Here is a 10,871-nt window from a genome sequence, read left to right on the forward strand (position 1 = left end):
AGATCACTTCCCTCCTCTTCTTAAACCCTCCCCTGCCTCCCCATGACTCCTCAGCATCCTTTCAAAGGCCTCCAAAGCTCCAGATTATCTGAACCCCCTTTACCTCTCTGACCTCATCTGCCACCGCCTCCCTGTCACTTGCTGCACTCCAGCCACGTTGACCTTCTCCGATGGCACACCAGTCAGCTAGTCAGCTTCCCTTTGGAGCTTTTGCATGAGCTGTTCCTCTTCCTGAAGAATTTGCCCTTCAGATAGTCTCAGGGCATCCACTGAGCATTCCACTCAATACAGCCACTGCCCGCCCACCCAACACTCCTCATCTCTGTACTTACTCTTTTTTTCCCTTGCATTCATCAACCCCTAACATATGTTATAATGTACTTATTATGGTAATTATTTCTTGCATGTTTCTTGCTTTCTTTTTTTTTTTTTCGAGACAGGGTCTCACTCTGTTGCCCAGTCTGGAGTGCAGCAGCGTGATCCCAGCTCACTGAAATCTTGGCCTACCTGGCTCAAGCCATCCTCCGTTCTCTGCCTCCTGAGTAGCTGGGACTACAGGCACTCACCACCATGCCTGGCTAATTTTTGTACTTTTTTGTAGAGATGAAGTTTCACCATGCTGCCTAAGCTAGTCTAAAACTTCTGGGCTCAAGTGATCCTCCCGCCTCAGCCTCCCGAAGTACTGGGATTGCGGGTATGAGCCACTGTGCCTGGCTGCACTTTTCCTTCTAATGGGATATAAGCACCACTTTTGTCTGTTATTTTCACTGTAGTATCCCCAGCCTTTGGAATGTTGCCTGGCAAGTAGTAGGTACTCAGTAAATATTCGTTGAAGAAATGGATGATTGTATAAATAGCATGGGAAAGCTATGTAGGTGGATGGATGGATGCTTGTCGGATGGAGGGTAGATGAAAGAACAGCGAGAAATTCGAATGGCTAGATGGTGGGGATGTGTTATAAAAGAATAATTCATAGATGGAAAAGGAATGAATAGATAGGTGGAGGGATTTAATCCCTTCAGCTACTATTTACTGACCACTTCCCGTGTGCCAGGCACTGTATGAGGTGCTAGAAACACCGGTGGGCCACACAGGCAAGGTGCCCGTCCTAAGGGAGCCTATAGTTCAGCGGGGGAGGCAGACACTAAACAAATAACAAATACATACATAATTCCAATTATAGTGAAGTGTTCTGGTGGAAAAGAACAGGATGCTCTGGGAGAGAATAATATGGATAAGTGATGGAAAAATGGACAATAAATGGGTAGATGGAGATGGATAGGATCGGGGTTATTTGCCTTAAAGGGCCTGGCTTTAGGACTGGGCTTTACCTTAAAGGGCCTGTTGGACCACATGTACCATCCCACATCCCAGACCAGCTCTGCCCTCACAGACTGTCCCCTCTCTCCCTGCCCTGACTCAGCACCTGCCTGGCCTATCCCCAGTGGTCCTGCCTGACTCCACCTCCAGCCCCCACCCTGCCGAGTCACAGTCAGGCTGGTCAGAACCATGTTCAATCCAGCGCCTCGGCCTTCCTCGACCTGGGGGGGTATGGGGAGCAGGCCAGAGGCGAGGGGAGGAAGTGCCAAGCTCTTGATGCCGATGCCTATGCCTGAGCATTGCCCTGTTGAGACTAGAGAGAGAATCTATGGCTAGGGTATCTGGGGCTAGAGTTGGGGTTTATCTGGGGCCTGAGGTCACACATGATAGATTAGAGATAAATCTATCTCCAGGGTTATAACTCAATCAGGAGCTAGAATTCAAATTCAGTTTATGGATCATGTGGGGAAAAAGTGACCAAGACACTGTTCAGTTTGGGACCTGGGTCAGGGTTAGCTGTGGCTAGGGCTCAGGGCTTAGTGATCACGGCCCAGACCATGTTCAAGGTTTCAGGCCAGAGCGCAGTTGAAGTGCAAAGTCAGGCAATAGGGTTCACCCCAGGACCAGAGTCAAGGATCTGGGTCAGTCAGTGTCCAGGGCACTGGCCTTGTCTCCTCTTCTTTGGGAGAGGAGCCAGGTGGATGAGTTGGCTCTAAATGCCCTGAGGAGCAACTTCCAGCTCAAGTTCCATCACCCAGGCAGCCTAAGCCCTCTCAGCACTGGCCCCAAAGCCTCCTTCCATCCCTCAACTTCCTCCATCACTCCCTGACAGCCTGGCCTTGCTCAGTGTCCCTCACAAGGCTGAACAGTCCTCACTCTGGCACCTCAGGGGACAGGGTAGGGGTGGGGACTATGGGACAGGGCTCGGTGCTGGACCCAGGAGGGCGCCTTGCGCAAGGTTTTCTGATGCAACTGGCTGAGTGCTTCAGCGCTGCATCCCCACCCCCCCAAGCTTTTCTCAGAAAGGCAAGGCCTGGGCAGTTATCCAGACTGAACATATAATCCCCTTCCTTCTCTGTCCTCTGATGGCTTCAGGACCTGCAGGCAAAAGGAAGGCAGGAAGGCAGGCAGGCAGGCAGGAAGGAAGGAAGGTCAGGTGACTCAGCAATGAGTCCAGCACTGGGAGCTGGCAGATCTGGGGCTCCCTCCTCCTCCAGCTGAGAGGCGAGAAAGAGAATCAGGATCCCTGGAAGTTTGGAGATCCTAACCCCTTATACATACAAAGCAGCAATTATGTGCCTAAGCCCAGGGAGAGACCTGTAGCTGCCCAAGGTCAGAGGCAAGGTCAGAACCAGACCAGCTGTCTTCATCCCATGGCTACGATCTAGCTATTTCCACCACACAGAAGGAGAGAACCCTTCACCCTTGAGGAGGGCACGGAACTTCCCCAGGAACCTCCCATCAATCCTGTTGAGGCTCCTGAAATGGTGGAATGGTGTGGACTTTGGAACCACACAGACCTGGGTTTAAATCCCAGGCCGGGCGCGGTGGCTCATGCCTGTAATCCCAACACTTTGGGAGGCTGAGGCAGGCAGATCACTTGCGGTCAGGAGTTTGAGACCAGCCTGGCCAACATGGTAAAACCCCATCTCTACTAAAAATACAAAAATTAGCCAGGCATGGTGGCACATGCCTGTAATTCCAGCTTCTCAGGAGGCTGAAGCCTAAGAATCGCTTGAACCCGGGAGGCGGAGGTTGCAGTGAGCTGAGATCATGCCACCGCACTCCTGGGTGAGAGTGAGTCTCAAAAAACCCCACTGGCTAGCTGCCTAACGCTGGGCAGGTTACTTTCACTCTTTGACACTGGATTTGCTCACTTGCAAAGTGGGCGTAAATACATCCTTAGCTCACAGGGTTGTGGTGAGGCTGACATGAGGAAGCACTGGAAGGCACAGCCTAGGCTCTACATGGGCCACTCTGGGGAAGTGTGTCCCCACCTCCCCCTTTATCCTCAGCTCTCACGGGGTGTGTTTGCTGGGGGAGGAGGTGCAGCAGCCCTGGGGCCTTGGAAATAATAATAGCCACTCACCCTCCAGTGCTCACCATGTGCTGGGAACTCTCCTAAGCGGTGAACTTAACCTGTATTAGCCCATTTAACCCTCCATTTAATCCAATAACAGTTCCCAGGCCAGGCATAGTGGCGCATGCCCATAGTCCCAGCTACTCAGGAAGCTGAGGCGGGAGGATCGCTTGAGCCTGGGAGGTTGAGGCTACAGTGAGTCATGATCACCCTACTGCACTCCAGCCTGGGCAACAGAGTGAGGCCTTCTCTCAAAAGAAAAGAAAAGAAAAGAAAAGAAAAGAAAAGAAAAGAAAAGAAAAGAGGGAAGGAAGGAAGGGAGGGAGGGAGGGAGGGAGGGCGGGCAATCCCAATGACAACAAGCAGTTCCATAACCCTACAGGAAAACACTGTCATCAATCCCACTTCATAGATAGGGCTGTGGGTCTGAGTAGCTAAGTGACTTTGTCCAAGACTGTGGACAAGAGACCACATGGATTTTGAGCCAGGCCAACTGGCTCTGAATCCCACTGTCCCCTCCCTCCTTAAACTAGTGATGTCACTGCTCTGAGCCCTGGTTTCCTCATCTGTCTCCAGGGATAAAAACAGCAGCTTCATGGGGAAGTTGGAGGATGACACAAGATGACGTAAGGGAGGTCCCCACATGGGGCTCCACCCACGGGCATGAGAAGAGCCTTTCTCAGGAAGAATCCCAGGCCACCCCTGGGACAACCACCGGGCTGGCCTTCCTGCCTCTCTTTAGGCCCAGCATAGCATGATCTGGATGGTGAGGGATTTCTGCAAAGCCCCCGGGGCCTCCAGAGAAGGGAGGTGCCCGGTCTCCCAGATAAGGGCTCCCAGAGAGGATCACAGCCCTGGAGTTGCCATTCTTGAATCACCCACCATCTTCCCCAAGTTGATTGGTCTGAATCCATGTACTTATTTTTTATATTAGTTCCATAATGTTTTCCTTCCAACCAGCTCATCTTTTATTTATGTTATTTATTTATTTATTTATTTTTTTATACAGAGTCTTGCTCTGTCACCCAGGCTGGAGTGCAGTGGTATGATCTCGGCTCACTGCAATCTCTGCCTCCTGGGTGCAAGCGATTCTCATGCCTCAGCCTCCCAAGTAGCTGGGACTACAGGTGCACGCCACCATGTCCAGCTAATTTTTGTATTTTTAGTGGAGATGGGTTTTTGCCATGTTGGCCTGGCTGGTCTCAAACTCCTGACCTCAGGTGATCCACTCACCTCTGCCTCCCAAAGTGCTGGGATTACAGGTATGGGCCACTGTGCTTGACCACAACCACCTCATTTTAAAAAACTTATATAAATGTATTTAACATGGAAATTTTAAATCACTGACCTCAAATAGAAAAGTACTATGATTTGCCATAAAGAAGAGGTAAGCATACAATTAAATACAAAAAAAGCAGAACAAGGTTATTCCGTTCCAGCTAAATCCTGTTTCTTGCTGAAGGCTCCAAGCTGAACTCCGCTGTCTCATTCTTAACAAGAGAGGTGTTAAAAACATAGAAGCTGTTAGGCCGGGCACGGTGGCTCATGCCTGTAATCCCAGCACTTTGGGAGGCTGAGCCAGTGGATCACGAGGTCAGGAGATCGAGACCATCCTGGCTAGCACAGTGAAACCCTGTCGCTACAAAAAAAAAAAAAAAAAAATTAGCCAGGCATGGTGGCACATGCCTGTAATCTTAGCTACTCGGGAGGCTGAGGCAGGAGAATCGCTTGAACCCGAGAGGCAGAGATTGCAGTGAGCCGAGATCATACCACTGCATTTCAGCCTGGGTGACAGAGCAAGAGCAAGACTCCGTCTCAAAAACAAACTAAACAACAACAACAACAACAAAAAACCATACAAGCTGTTGGCCGGGCGCAGTGGCTCACGCCTGTAATCCCGGCACTTTGGGAGGCCAAGGTGAGTGGATCACGTGGTCAGGAGGTCAAGACCATCCTGGCCAAAATGGTGAAACCCTGTCTCTAGCAAAAATACAAAAATTAGCTGGGTGTGGTGGCACACGCCTGTATTCCCAGCTACTCGGGAGGCTGAGGCAAGAGAATCACTTGAACCCGGGAGGTGGAGATCGCAGTGAGCCGAGACACCACCGCACTCCATCCTGGCAATACCGCCAGACTCCATCTCAAAAAAAAAAAAAAAAAAAAAAAAAAAAAACAGAAGCTGTTGGTCGGGCGTGGTAGCTCACGCCTGTAATCCCAGCACTTTGGGAGGCCGAGTTGGGTGGATCACAAGGTCAGGAAATAAAGACCATCCTGGCTAACACGGTGAAACCCCACCTCTACTAAAGATACAAAAAAATTAGCCGGGCGTGGTGGCAGGCGCCTGTAGTCCCAGCTACTCGGGAGGCTGAGGCAGTAAAATGGCGTGAACCCAGGAGGCGGAGCTTGCAGTGAGCCAAGATCACGCCAGTGCACTCTAGCCTGGGTGACAGAGCGAGATTCCATCTCAAAAAAAAAGAAGCTGTTAAATGAGACTTTCTCCCTGAGTCTTTGGAGAAACAGCAAGAAAATTGAAAGGGTTTGAGTGTATCACAATTATGATTCAAAGTTATGTCATACAGTATCTGGAGACCCTAAAACCCTCTGGCACTCAGCCGTTGTTGTACATGGTATATTTCAGAAAACACTGACCTCACTGACCTCCTCCAACTTTCTCTTCTTATTTTACAGATAAGAAATTTGAGGCCCCCCACAAAGGGAGGTGACTTATCCACAATCTCACAGGCTCAGTGGCTTCAGCCAGACCTGGAACGCAACCAGAAGTTCGAAGGCATCATGTCACTTTTGTGGGGGAAATGTATGAAGATGAAAAGTTTCAAGGACACCTATGGTGGAATTTTAGGCATATGGCAGTCACTAGGGACACCCACGTGGAAGGAAAGGAGGCAAGCATGGCTCATGTCATTGCTATGGGCCCCACATCCTTTCCTTCCTCAGAGCACAGCCCTCTGAACTCCTCATCTCAGTGCTGGGGGTCAGAGATGGAACTCATCAGAACTATAGCAAAGAGGCCGGGCACGGTGGCTCACACCTACAATCCCAGCAGTTTAGGAGGCCGAGGTGGATAGATCATTTAAGGTCAGGAGTTTGAGATCAGCGTGGCCAACTTGGTGAAGCCCCGTCTCTACTAAAAATACAAAAGCATTAGCCAGGTGTGGTAGTCCACACCTGTAATGCCAGCTACTCAGGGAGCTGAGGCAGGAGAATTGCTTGAACCCAGGAGGCAGAAGCTGCAGTGAGCCAAGATCACATGCCACTTCCCTCCAGCCTGGGCGGCAGAGAGAGACACTGTCTCAAAAAAAAAAAAAAAACCTATAGGAAAGAGAAAAGCAGCCTTCTGGGCTCAGAAATCTGAGCAGAAAGATGCTCTGAGCTTGGAGAAGGAAATTCATAAAAGCCTGACTCTCTCCAGAAAAGAGTACATTTCTGCATTTAATTTTGGGAGGTTGGTCACCATTTTTTTTTTCTCGCTTCTAAACAAATGCTTATATAGCGTTTATATTCCAGTCACTTTACAAATATTGTCATTTAATTCTCATGCAAGCCAATGAGGTAGGAACTGTTGTTATCCCCATTTTACAGATGGGGAAACTGAAGTACAAAGAGCTGAAGTAACTTGCCCAAAATAGATGTGGTTTTGAACCCAAGAAATGTGATATAACTATGACATGAGGCAGTCTCAATGCATTTAATTCTTATGACTGCAATGCAAGGGAGGTATAATTAATTACATTTTATAGATGTAGAAACTGAGGCTCGAGGCTATTTGGTGTTTATGGTGTAGATCTAGGAGCCAAACTCCAGCCTACCTAGACTCTTTGCCTCTGCCGTACGCCTGGACCACGTGTTAGGAATTCTTGGTACAGGGTGGTAGTGCTCAATATGGTAGTGGTTTTAGTCTGTTTTCCGTTGCTTATAACAGAATGTCTGAAACTGAACAATTTTGAAAGAAAAGGAATCTATTCCTTACAGCTATGGAGGATTGGAAGTCCAAGATTGAGGGGGCACTTCTGGTGAGGGCCTTATTCCTGGTCTCTGAAGTGTCTGGAGGTGGCACAGGGCATAGTGTGGTGAGGGGACTGGGTATGCTGACATGCTATGCTTTGATCTCTCTTCCTCTTCTTATAAAGCCACCAGTTCTCCTCCTGTGAAAACCCACAAATCCATTAATCCATGAGTGGGTTAGTCCATTCATAAGGGCAGAGGCTTCATGATCCAATCACTTCTTAAAGGTCCCAACCGCTCTGTACTGCCACATTGGGGGATTAAGTTTCCAGCACATGACATTTAGGGGACACATTTAAACCATAGCAGCAGCCATTTGCCACATATGGTTATTGAGTGCTTCAGGTATGGCTAATGTGGCTAGTGTGACCGAGAATTTTTTATTTTATTGAATTTTTTTTTTTTTTTTTTTGAGATGGAGTCTCGCTCTGTCGCCCAGGTCAGAGTGCAGTGTCATGATCTTGGCTCACTGCAACCTCCACCTCCCAGGGTCAAGTGATTCTCCTGCCTCAACATCCCGAGTAGCTGGGATTACACGTGTGTGCCACCATGCCCGGCAAATTTTTGTATTTTTAGTAGAGACAGGGTTTCACCATGTTGGCCAAGGATGGTCTTGAACTGCTGACCTCAAGTGGTACACCTGCCTTGGCCTCCCAAAGTGCTGGGATTACAGGTGTGAGCCACCGTGTCTGGCTGAATTTTAAACTTAAAACCAAAGCAGGTAAAATATTTTTATCTATTAAATACAATTTAATTGCTTTGGTAGGACTACATTTCACTTTAACCATTGGCAGTTTAGCTTTCACACTCATTTGTGTCCAAACTAAGCATAAAATACACACCAGATTTTGTTTTCTTTTGTTTTAGGGACAGGATCTCTCACTCTGTCATCCAGCCTGGAGTTCAGTGATGCGATCATAGCTCACCGCAGCCTCTGAACTCCTGGGCTAAAGCAATCCTCTTGTCTCAGCCTCCTGAGTAGCTAGCACTACAGACATGCATCATCATGCCTGGCTAACTTTTTAAATTTTTTGTAGAGATGAGATCTCACTGCATTGCCCAGGTTGGCCTTGAACTCCTGGCTTCAAGCAATCTTCCCACAGCCTCCCAAAGCACTGGGATTACAACCGTGACCCACTACACTCAGCCTACACCAGATTTTGAAGACATTAGCATGAAAAATAGTTTTAATGATGTCATTACTGATTTTTATATTATCAGTTGGCATAATACTATGTTGAGTATATTGGGTTAAATAGAGTGGGTTATTAAAATTAATTTCGCCAGTTTGTTTAGTGCATGACTAATTTCAAATTACATATGTGGCTCACTTATGTTTCTATTGGAACACAGAATGGTCTAGAGAATTGGGATTTGACAACCCCAGCTGTGACAAGGCACCAAAATTTGGGGGCCATACCCAGGGTGCCGTTCCTGTCACCATATGCATAGGTCCATGTGGAGGCTGCAGGGATACAAAGCTTGTGAAATATCCCAGGATGGCATGGGCACTGGAGTCAGCTGCCCCAAGTTCGAATTTGACATCAATTTTTTTTTTTTTTTTTTTTTTTTTTTTTTGAGATGGAGTTTCACTCTTGTTGCCCAAGCTGGAATGCAGTGGCGCAATCGGCTCACTGCAACCTCCGCCTCCTGGGTTCAAGCGATTCTCCTGTCTCAGCCTCCCGAGTAGCTGGGATTACAGGTACATGCCGTCACGCCCGGCTAAATTTTTGTATTCTTAGCAGAAACAGGGTTTCAGCACGTTAGCCAGGCTGGTCTCCATCTCCTGACTTCAGGTGATCCTCCTGCCTCGGCCTCCCAAAGTGTTGGGATTACAGGTGTGAGCCACCGCGCCTGGCCTGAATTCAGTCTTATGCAACCAGCTGAGTGGTCTTGGGTAGGGACCTACTCTCTTACCTTAACTCTTCTTGTCTGCAGAATGGAGGTTACTTAACTGTTTTTCTCTGTCTCCCTTTCACATCTTTGCACTCTTCACCCCTTCTCTTCCTTCAGCTTTTAGTTTAAACATCACCTTTCTGATAAGCCCTGCTGAAAATGGCCACCTCAGTCATGACGGAGAACAAGTCTTTCCTATTTTATTCAAGAAAATGCATGATGCAATCTATTTTAAATGATCATGGTTTTAATTTTATTTTCCTGATAATGGTCTGTCTCTCCATTGATTTATAAGATTTGTAAGGGCAGGGGTGGATCAGTCCGATCACTGCTAAGTCCCCAGCATTTAAAACAGGGGCTAACACAGCACAAAACAACGTTAGTTGGGAATGTACAAGCAAACCCAGGACACCTTCAGAGGGGTGCTCGGGAAACAACCCTCCCACCTTTCTTCACCCCTTACAGCTGTGGGATCTTCCTAACCGTTTCGGTGTCCCAGGATAGAAGATGAGTTTATTCACCCCTCCCCAGCAGGAGAGTCACCTGGGTTAAATGAGATCCCAGAATGCCCTGGTATACCTTGAAGACTCTGGGACACAGGTGAGCTGGTCCCCAGGGATTTGGAAACAGGAAAACAAATATGACTCCACTCTGCCTCCCATCCAGCCTCTGCCTAGAGGAGTTATTTTATTTTATTTTACTTTTTTATTTTTATTTTTTGAGACGGAGTCTCGCTCTGTCGCCCAGGCTGGAGTGCAATGGCGCGATCTCAGCTCATTGCAACGCCTGCCTCCTGGGTTCAAGCGATTCTCCTGCCTCAGCCTCCCGAGTAGCTGGGACTACAGGCGTGTTTTTTTGTATTTTTAGTAATTTTTTGTACTTTTAGTAGAGACAGGTTTCACCGTGTCAGCCAGGATGGTATTGATCTCCTGACCTCGTGATCCGCCTGCCTCAGCCTCCCAAAGGGCTGGGATTACAGGCATAAACCACCATGCCCAGCCTCTAGAGGAGTTATTTTACTTATTTATTTATTTATGACACAGGATCTCACTCTGTCAGCCAAGCTGGAGTGCAGTGGCACAATCACGTTTCACTGTAACCTGAACTCCTGGGCTCAAGTGATCCTCCTACCTCAGCTTCCTAAGTAGCTGGGACCACAAGCTCGTACCACCATGCCTGCTATTTTTTTTCTCTTTGTAAAGACAGGGTCTTACTATGTCATCCAGGCTGTTCTCAAACTCCTGGCCTCAAGCAATCCTCCCGTCTTGGCCTCCCAAAGTGCTAGGATTACAGACATGAGCCAGCTTGCCCAGCTGAGAAGTTATTTTTTGACACTGGTGAATTCAGATCAAAAGGGATTTCTAAGAAAGGTGCTGGACCTAGGCCGGGCGCGGTGGCTCATGCCTGTAATCCCAGCACTTTGGGAGGCTGAGGCAGGTGGATTATCTGAGGTCAGGAGTTCGAGACCAGCCTGACCAACATGGAGAAACCCTGTCTCTACTAAAAATACAAAATTAGCCAGGCATAGTAGCGCATGCCTGTAATCCCAGCT

This window comes from Symphalangus syndactylus, chromosome 24, assembly GCF_028878055.3.
Source record: "Symphalangus syndactylus isolate Jambi chromosome 24, NHGRI_mSymSyn1-v2.1_pri, whole genome shotgun sequence".
Taxonomy (NCBI): Eukaryota; Metazoa; Chordata; class Mammalia; order Primates; family Hylobatidae; genus Symphalangus; species Symphalangus syndactylus.